Consider the following 9,614-nt stretch of genomic DNA (forward strand, 5'->3'; position numbering starts at 1 on the left):
AGGAACACTGGTCTGTTCTGGCTGGGAGACAGGGACCCTGTACGCTGTGCTGCCCCTCACCCTGCACTTGTTCTTAGAGCCTGGGGGCGTCATCCATTGATCAGTTGTGAGCAGCAACCAGAGCAGGGGCAAGCGGCCTCCCTGTGCCTGTGGCACCCACCCGGGACAGGCTTTGGATCGCTGGCATCCGAGGAGGCAGGGCATGAACTGGAGCGGGGACACTGGGCAGCGGTGCGTGGGAAAGGAAGGGGCAGCGGCTGCCCCCACTGCTCCCCCTTCCAGGAACGGTGGGGCAGGACAGGCAGGGCGGGCAGCGCGGGCTGCCTGCTCAGACATACGCAGCACTGCCACCTGCCGTCCGCCTGCCCGGACACGCTGCCTGCTCCTGCTGCCTGCTCCTGCTGCCCCTGCCCGCTCCTGCTGCCCGCTCCTGCTGCCCGCTGCCCCTGCCGTCTCCTGCCTCCATCCATGTGCAGGCCGGTGGTGCCGCTCTGCACCCAGGGCAGGGTTTGATCCACGTCGAGTGGACCTGAGCGCCCTGAGCCTGCAGGCACGGATCCCAGCTCCCGGCCCAGCCCGCAGCAGGGGCAGTGCGGCAGCGGCAGGAGCACGGCGGGGCTGGGAGCTGTGGGTCACGGGAGGGAGGACAGACCAGCCCCAGGGTTGCGCCACAGGTGGCTCCTGCCTCTCCTTTCTGCCCCAGACTGTGCTGGCATCAGACCGTGGGCTCCCACTCTGCTCCCAGCCCCAAAGGAACAGCCAGGACAGATTCAGTCAGGAGCTGAGACCTTTATTGACCGCAGGGCAGTGAGATGCAGGGTGGGAGCAATGTGCACTGTCCATCTGCACACCAGCCCCATCTTCTTGCAGTGAGGATGTCTACAGGGACAGCTGGGGCTGCCTGTGCTGGGTTGCCCACCTCCCCATGGTTGGGGTAGCCATGCCCCTCTCCCGCTTGCAGCCCCCCACGCAGCCCCATACCTTGGTGGATGTCTCCTCTGCAGGCTGTGGCTCCCCATGGGATGGGCCCTCTGCAGCTGCTGAGCCGTGGCCCCAAGAACAGTATTTCCAGGAATCCCCAACGTAGCACCCAAGGGATTCCTGGGAAAACTGGACCCTGAGGGCATGGCGACCTGGTCCAGTCCTGCACATCCTCACTGCTGGCTGATGGGGGATGCTGCTGCTACATCCCTGCTGTGCCCCTGACACTCGAGGCTCCCACATTCCTCTGCAATCCCTCCCACTGGTGCCCAGAACCAGGCCGGGGTCCTGAGCAGACACGGGGGTCAGCTCTCCTCACATCACATCCTCGTGTCCTGTGGGGTCCCAGGGTGCGCAGTTCCTCCCTTCCCGAGCTACAGTGCTTCATCTCAGACTCCCAATTGACCAGAGATGCAGCACTGCACCTTGGGCTGGGAGACATGAAGGAGCCTGTGGTCATCCTTGCTGCGGCTGGTGTGTGCCCATGGCTCATCCCATAGGAAAACTGTGTCTGCCTGGCTGGCTGCAGGCAGAGACGTCCCCCCCTCCAGAGCCGTGTGTCTGCATCCCCCATTGCGCAGCCCCAGCACCTTGGCAGGACAGACGTGGTCTTGGTAGCTCTGCTCTGCAGGGACAGACAGGGATAGGGACAGAAAGGGGGGGATTCTGCCCCTAAATCCATGTGTCCCTCCCAGGGAGTTAGTGAGGAGCTGGGCAAGAGGGTGAGAGTGATGGAAGTGCCCCCAGGGCTGCCACTCAGCAGGGCCAATGGCACCCTAGCACGGTCTGGGCCCTGTGTATCACACAGTGCATCCCTCCCTGCCCTCTGCCCCAGGGGATGAGGAGCATGTGAAAGCTCCTGCTGTCCCTCCAGCCCTTGTCCCTGTCCCAGTCTCCATCAAGGCAGAGCCTGCAGCTGGCAGGTACCTCTGCTTCCCATCCCCATCCATTCCCAGGGTGGCAAGCCTGAGCCCAGCCCTTCCTATGGGCAGGGACGAGGGGCTGTGGGATGAATGCTCCCTGGACCTTCACCCCCAGGTCTGAAGAGGCTTCAGCCCATCCGGACCCAAGGGTGAGGATCCGGGGGAAGCAGGAGAGGGAGGACGGAGGGAGCAGCCGAGTCCAAACATGCCTTTTGTGCGAACACTAACATCCTGAGCAGAGCCGGAACGTGATAAACAGAGCATCTATCAGAGCGGGGCCTGCGCTCCGGCAGCCTGACGAGAAGCAGATGCTGCATCTCCACTGAGCCCCTGCATCCGGCACCGGCCCCCGGCCGCGTGCACCCAGCTGCGAACTGGGGCAGAAGCCACCCCGCGCAATGGGCTGGGCTCCCCATGGGCTGCCCTGGTTCTCGGTAGGAAAGAAGACCCCCACAGTGCCCCAAGTTGGTGGCATCCATGTGTTGGAAATGAGGTTTGGGAGCAGCTTTGGCCAGTGTGAGGTTATCTCCGTACCAGCCATGGCCAGGCCAGCCCTGAGCTCTGGCCAAGGGTGGGAACAGCCACAGGGACCCAGCACCAGGGGAGGTGCTGCAAGGTCCCTCCTGCCACCATGTGCCATTGCAGAGCCTCTGCCCCATTGCTGGACCTGCCGGACTGCAGCCCAGCCCCACACACACCCCAAGGAAGGGAGCATCCTGCTGTCAGCAAGGAGCAATGTGCTGGGAGCCAGCCCCACTTTGCATGTTGTGGCAGTGGGGACAGGGGCAGGATCCCCCACAGCCTGTGCTGGTGCTGGCAGCTGCTGTCCTGCTGGCTCTGCCTGTCTCTCGCCGCTGGCCATGCTCCTGGGGCTGAGCAGTCATCATGTGCCTTCAGCAGCTCCCATGTCCCCAGAGACACCCATGGCTGAGCCTGTAAGACAGAGGGTGGCAATCAGGAGGTGGGGCAGAGGGACTGTGGGCTGCGGTGGAGCTCTTGGAGCCCTTCTTGGGCAGCTGCTATGGGGCCCAGCACCCCATGGGACTGAGGACAGCAACAGCTCCGTGCACACAAGAAACCCCACGACAGTCACTCACAGACCTCCCTTTGGTTGCTCAAAGCCATGTGTGTGTGGGACACATTCCCCTCTCCTGGTGATAGCTGCAGATCACCCTGCAGGAGCCCTGCAGTGGGTCCTGTCCTCCCTCTGTCAGTGTCCTGGCCTTGGTGGGAAAAGACAGGACGGAGCCTTCTCTGCCCCCGCAGCCCTCAGCTCCATCCCCAGGGAGGTGATGGTGGGGGAGAAACACCAGGAAGGGCTGCAGGAATGTGCTGGGCTGAGCATCCCACCGGGATGGAGGGAAAACATCTGCGGGGCTCACCCACCACTGCCACAGAGGAGATCTTGGGGTGAAAGAGGCACCCATCCTCCCTCTGATGTCCCCAGTGCATGTTCCCAGGATGGGGTGGAAAAGCGAGTGCTTCAGGGCCTGCCCTTTCCCCCATCTCCACTCTTGGTTTTGTCCTGGTTTCCCAAGGAAAGGAGGCTGCCACCATCATACCACAGCCACCACGCTCTGCTCCCCAGCACCCGTATCGTTGCTGGAGGACCTCTGTGTCGGGGGACACCCGTGTGTCCCAGGGACAGCTACAGCCCCAGGTCGCTTGTCCCCTCGCTCGCATCATGCAAACACTCCCCATAGACTCCAGGATAACCAACAGCTGGACTCGAGGTCCTGCCGATGCTGTGGGACCCCCAAACATCACCGCGTCTCCCGGCCGAGGCTCACGCTATGTGTGCCCAGGCTCCTCCCTGCTCACACCGGCACCGCTGCCTCCCCTGCCCCACTGCTCACCTCCAGCCTCCTGCTCTGCTCAGCGCTTCCCCTCGGTGCCATGAGCTGCCTGCCCGGCAGTGTGGGGCTGAGCCAGAGCTCGGCCCTCCCGTGGTTACAACAGCAGTGCCCTTTCCCCTCTCCAGGCAGCCGGGGCTGCAGGAAACGTCCCTTTAACAGCGGTTGGGATTTGTTTCCTCCTTCAGATTCCCAGCCCCATGAGGCCAGCTGGGAGGCCAGGCCTGCTTTTGAGGGAAGCCTGAACCCTCTGGCTCTGCCCTGCTCTCGGAAGGAGGGAGGAAGGCACTGGGTGATGCTCAGCCCTCTGCGCACACCCTTTCTGCTCCTCCTGGTCCCCAAAAGCCTGATCTCCACCAGCCCCAGATGAGTTTGACCCAGCTTGGCTATCCGCTACCCAAGCAGCCCTGATGCCTGGCTGCGGGACTCATTGCTGGGTGTCACCAGCAAGGTGAATCCTGTCCCAGGACCCCTCCACCAGGTGCCTCCTCCTGGGTGATGGAGGGGAACATGCTCGTACTGGAAGGACTCACTTTGCTCTATAGAAACCTAAGGGACTGACCCCAGGGCAGCTTCTGCTGCCTGTTGGATGTCCCTCACAGGCAGCGGTCACACAGGGATGCTGCTCAGCGTCCCTTGGCAGCACACATTGGTAGCAGGACAGCTCCAATGCCCCTTCCCAGTGAGTCCTTCCAGCTCTCCCAGCATCTCCATCCCGGTCCCCATGGACTATGGCAGCCTCTACAGAGGAGAGGTACCTCCTGTCTCCCTTCCTCCCTCCCTCACCAGCGCTGGTATTAAATCAAAGGTTTATGAGAAAGTGGAGGGGCCAGGGGAGATCCTAATCTGGTGGCAGGCTGATTAACCCCGGGTTCAGGCTGAGGTCCTAATGCTGGGCTATAAATAGCTCTGCCTTCCCTTTCCCATCCTCCCACCGGCCACGGCGTTCCAACCCTTTTATGGTAAAAAAGGCAGATTTGGAGACCGGGCGGCCCCCATCTCCCATGCTGGGGATGAGCCAAGGGGGCCCAGGGGGATGGTGCTCCTTGATGGGCTGTGCTGGGATAAATTATAGTGCCAAGAACAAAGGAGCAGGTTTGGGGGGCTCGGAGCAGGGATGGGTGCGGAGGGGAGAGCGCATCTGGTTTGTGCTCATTCCCCCCTGGGGCAGGCGGCCGCTCTCCTGGTGCTGGAGTGAGGCAGAAATCACCTAATTTGGTGCCTATGAGGAGAGCTGGGCTTGGGATACAGGGTGGGGATGGCAGGAGGGAGCCCAGGGACAGACAAGGCCTCTGCCACCTCCAGTCTGCAAAGCAAGTTGACATCAACCCAGGGCAGGGAACCAGTGATGCCCGTCCTGTGCTACCACATAGAACCCAATGGTTCCTGCACCCGCTGGTGCCATGAGGCTGAAATCCTGCAGCACTAGAGCCTGGTTTGGGGTGAGGAGGAGCAGACAGAGCAGGAAGCAGCATGGCTAAGGAAGAACCAAGGCACAGCAGTGCGGTCATTGCCTTTCCCACGGCCGCAGCCCTTCCCCGCTGCCCCCAGCCCACCAACAGCCATGTCCCCATCCTTAGATGGTTTCCTCCCGCTCCATGGGGCAGTGCAGCCCTGGGCCCCCTCTCCAGCCAACCACTGGAAGGTGTTCTGAGCCCAAGGCTGATGCCTGGTGTCCAGGGCACGGAGAGCGTGGGAGCGGGTCCCAGCACCAGCCCTCCCGCTCTGTTTACACGTCACATTCCCAGTCCAGAGGAAGTGGTGCAGGGGTGAAGTCCCAGCGGGAACAGGCTGTCACGTCACCGGCCTCCAGCCCTTGCTGGTGGGAACCCAGAGCACTGTGCAGAGAGCTCCCCATGGACACTGTTCCCAAGCGGTACGGGGAGGCTGCTCCAGCATCTTCCTTGCTCCCTGGGTTCTGCTCCTCACCCAGCTCCTGCATGGCTCCCAGCCGGAGCTGACCTGAGGAGCTGGTGGAGGGGATGCTCCTTGGGATGCTCCTTGGCATAGTGGCATGCAGGAGCTCATGAGGCCAACAAAGAGCCTGGAGCTGGAGCAGGGAGAGGCTCCCTTTCCTCTAGCAGAGGCTGGAGCTCATTAAGCTGCCAGTGCTCTTGGCTGCTTATCCAGCCCTTATCATCTTATCTCTGCTCCATGAGGGAGAGGGGGACTGGGCTGGGGGGGGTGCACAGCATCATCTGGACATGAGACTAGCCCAGTTAGTAATTCACATCCCCTGCAGGTCCCAGCGTTCCCAGCCCTGCCTGCTGCCCACCCAGCTGAGCAGTAAGAAATGCTAAGAGAAAAAGCCCTAAATGGGCCGAGCTCCCAGCAAGCAGGAGATGAGGTGCGGGCTGACCAGGACTGATGCTCAGGCTGGTGGGAGTCGTGCAGCTCCTCTGCTCAGGTGTGATGGGGTTTGAGAGGGATGGAGGCAGCAATAATGGAAATGGAGTTTAAAATACAAGGTTGAAAGGGAGCAAAGGAAGAACAGATCCTCAAGGAGGGATCCCAGCTAAGAAGGCCAGGATGGAAGGGGGAGATGTTGCACTGTGTACCAGCAACCAGCGAGTCAGTCCCATAGTGAGCACCAGGCTGACCCAGCGGCCACCACAGAGCATTTGCCCCATTAGTGGTGTGCTGAGTCCCACAGTCCCACAGCCCCATTCCAGGCCCTGCCTACTGCAGTCTCTTGTCCAAGGGCAGCTGCTCATGCACCTCCCAGCCCAAGGAGAGGCACTGACATCCACGTCCCAGCCCTGTGTTGCCACCATGACAGGGACGTCCCTGCAGGTCAGATGTGCTCTCTCACAGCAGTCTTGGGGCACAGACTGGGCTGCCTGCATGCTGCCGGCCGTCACCCACAGACCCTGCTGCCCTGGGTGGGCAGCATCCAGCACTGCCAGCACATCCCACCTGTAGCAGCTGGGGAAGAGGCTTAACAGTGCCATCGGGTCCCCATCCCAACACAGCCTCAGCTGGAGCCAAGCTTATGAGGTTCACAGGGGGGCAGATTACCCGGAGTGGGATGGTGCCCACCAGCACACTGCATCCCAGCACCCTGACCATTTCCTGTGGCTATGGCACTGCATGGCACTGTGCTTCCCAGCGGGACAGGGAACATGCTGGTGCTCAGCACTTCCTACTTCAGTATCTGAAACCAACCAGAGCCTGGGCAGGCTGCATGTGTGTCTGCTCTCCTGCCTCGCTGACAGCCGCATACAGCACACACTGAATGCAAGCACTGGACTGGCTCCAGGAGCTTGCCAGCCCTCTGAAGCCTCGTCCCCATCCCCACAGGCAGTGTGACCATCCCCCCTTTGTCCACCAGCACAAAGCAGCTCTGCCCCTTACCCCAACCCATGCTGCCTTACAGCCACCACAGCCTCACTGCACCAGAGCTGCGATGGGCTCTGGGCACTGCCCTGTGGAGGCTGGCTCTGCCCTGGTGCCGCTGCTTCTCCCTGCCCCAGGACGGTGCTGCCACAGCAGCTCCATGCGCAGCAATGCAGCTGCACAGGCTGGGTGTACAGCAGGGATTTGGCTGCTAAGAGGGTCCCTGCCTGTCCCTGGGGCAGCCCAGAGCAGCGCGTATGCGTACCCCCCCAGCACCCCCGGTCTGCAGCTACAGGATGTGTATGGGGCTTCATCCCCCGGCTGGAGCCTCCCCCCATGCAGGATCTGCTCCGCTTGTCCCTGTGCTCCCGGCCAAGGTCAAAGGATGGTGAAATGTCTCCAGAGCTCAGATTTCCAGCCTCTTGCCTCATCGCCTGCTGCTCACTCATGAAGACAAGCTCTTGCTGCTTCTGCCCGGCACAGCTTAAGGCACTGGGGCCATCCTGGGGTGCCCAGCCCAGCACTCAGCCCCTGCACTGCCGGTGCTCCTGCCTGCAGGATGCCTGCACCACCCCACTGCCTATCACCATCACCAAGGCACGGCAGTGACTGCTGAGCGCCGTGCCCAGCATCCTGCCTGCTGTTGCAGGAGCCTCACTGCTGGGAGGCAAACAATGCCATTGCTCATTGTGGCTCATCAAGGAGCTGTGGCAGGCTGCACCCTGGGCCCTGGCTCAACCCAGCTGAGCCCTAGGAGTGGAGCAGCGGGATGCCAGGGATGAGCAAAGGCAGGTTTCACCAGGGGTACAGAAGAACAAGCCTTGGAAAAGCCTGATCAGGAAAAATGCTGGTTCTTGGGTAGAAAAGGCGACTGAGAAAAGGGAAAGAAAAGCAAGGAAAAAAAGCCCTTAATCATCTCCAGACTGCCTCTTGACAAGCGTGGAGGGAAATGCCACTCCATCCAGCAGCCACCCAGAGCTGCAGCCTGTCTAGACAGAGCCGTCCCCGAATTCCTGCTGATAACTGCTTGGGAAATCTTTGCGGAGGCGTCCGCCTGTGTTTGTTGGAAATAAACTCCTGTCCTGTTGGCCGGCAATGGGGAGGTGATGCCATTGCCCTTCAACAGAGCACCCTGGCCAGTGCGCAGAGGCCGGGGAGCTGGGGCAGCATAATAGCTCCATGCTGGGGATGCTGCCGGTAGGATGGAGATGTCGGCCATGTCACACTGGTGGTTCTCCATCCCCACATGTACCATCCCAGTGCTGAGATGCTGCAACTCCTTAGGAGCAGCCAGCGACAGTGGGAATCCCTTGAAACACAGCGGGATGGGGACAGACTGGGGCCATGGAGCCACAGCTGCCTTGAGAGGTTACAGTGCCCTGGTTACTGTCACTGTCCCTTTGCAGAGGGACACGTAGCCTGTACAGGAGCTTGCACCCCCCAAGGATGTCACTCGCCCTGGCTGGACCCACTGTGCTCATGCAGGACCCTGCTGCTGGTTGTCCCTGCGGCAGTGGGAGCTGCCTGCAGAGGAGGGACATGGCAGCTTGCTGCCACATGCCGTGGGGCACCGTGTCCTCAGGTGACCCTCTGGGAGGGGACAGCCACTGCTGGTGCATTGGGAGCGGAGGGATAGCATGGAGCCAGCCATAACCCAGGCAGAGGCAGCTCCACGTCCTTCAAGGGACAGGCAAGAGCCTGGGGAGCCTTTGCAATGCCTCAGCTCGCAGCTGTCTAGGAACAAGCCGTGTCTGTGTCCTGAAGCCATCGCAGCAGTGCCATCACCAGCTGCATGCCCTGTGCTGTCCCCAGCAGCTCAGCCGCTGGTTCCCACAGGGTGAGCTTGCTCATCGGCCGCTGCTGAGCCGCCAGGGTAGGAGGATGAGGCAACCACTCACCCAGTGAGTGATGGAGCCGGACCATGCCAGCGGCTGGGATCACACCAGTGTGCTGGCTACAGGCTGCAGCCAGGGGCACAGGGTGAGGCAGTGGCATCGGCTGGGCTGACGCTGGGGTCCCAAGAGCTGTGGGGTTCTCTCGGCCATTGTGGCTTCAGCCCCCCTGGAAGCCTGCGGTGCTGAGCTCCAGCCCCCTCTCCTCCCAGCCTGCTTCCCCCAGACAGTGGCAGCATCACGGCCGGGCAGCGGAGCCGAGTGAGCGGCCCATGGTTCTGCCACATGAGGAACCTGCCTCCCTCCAGTTTCCCGTTTTTTCCCATCCTAGACATGCACAGAGCAGGAAGCAATTCCTCCCCCAGTCCTGGGAGGGACCTTCCCCACCTCCACAACTCTGGGTGAGCCCCAACAAATCCCTCTCCCAGGGCCAGGATGGAGCTGTAGGGATAGGGAACCTCTTAACTCAGGACTGCCTGGTCCTGAGGCAGCTCTGGCCATTCCTTGCCAGCTCCATGCCCAGTGGGTTTCCCTACCAGCATCCCATGGCCCTGCTCCTCTTGCCTCCCTCTTTAGTCATGGCATCCAAAGCACCCTGCGCACCTCCTCGAAGCCAGCTGTGTTGAGCA

Source organism: Melopsittacus undulatus, chromosome 10 (genome assembly GCF_012275295.1).
Source record: "Melopsittacus undulatus isolate bMelUnd1 chromosome 10, bMelUnd1.mat.Z, whole genome shotgun sequence".
In the NCBI taxonomy this organism is placed as follows: Eukaryota; Metazoa; Chordata; class Aves; order Psittaciformes; family Psittaculidae; genus Melopsittacus; species Melopsittacus undulatus.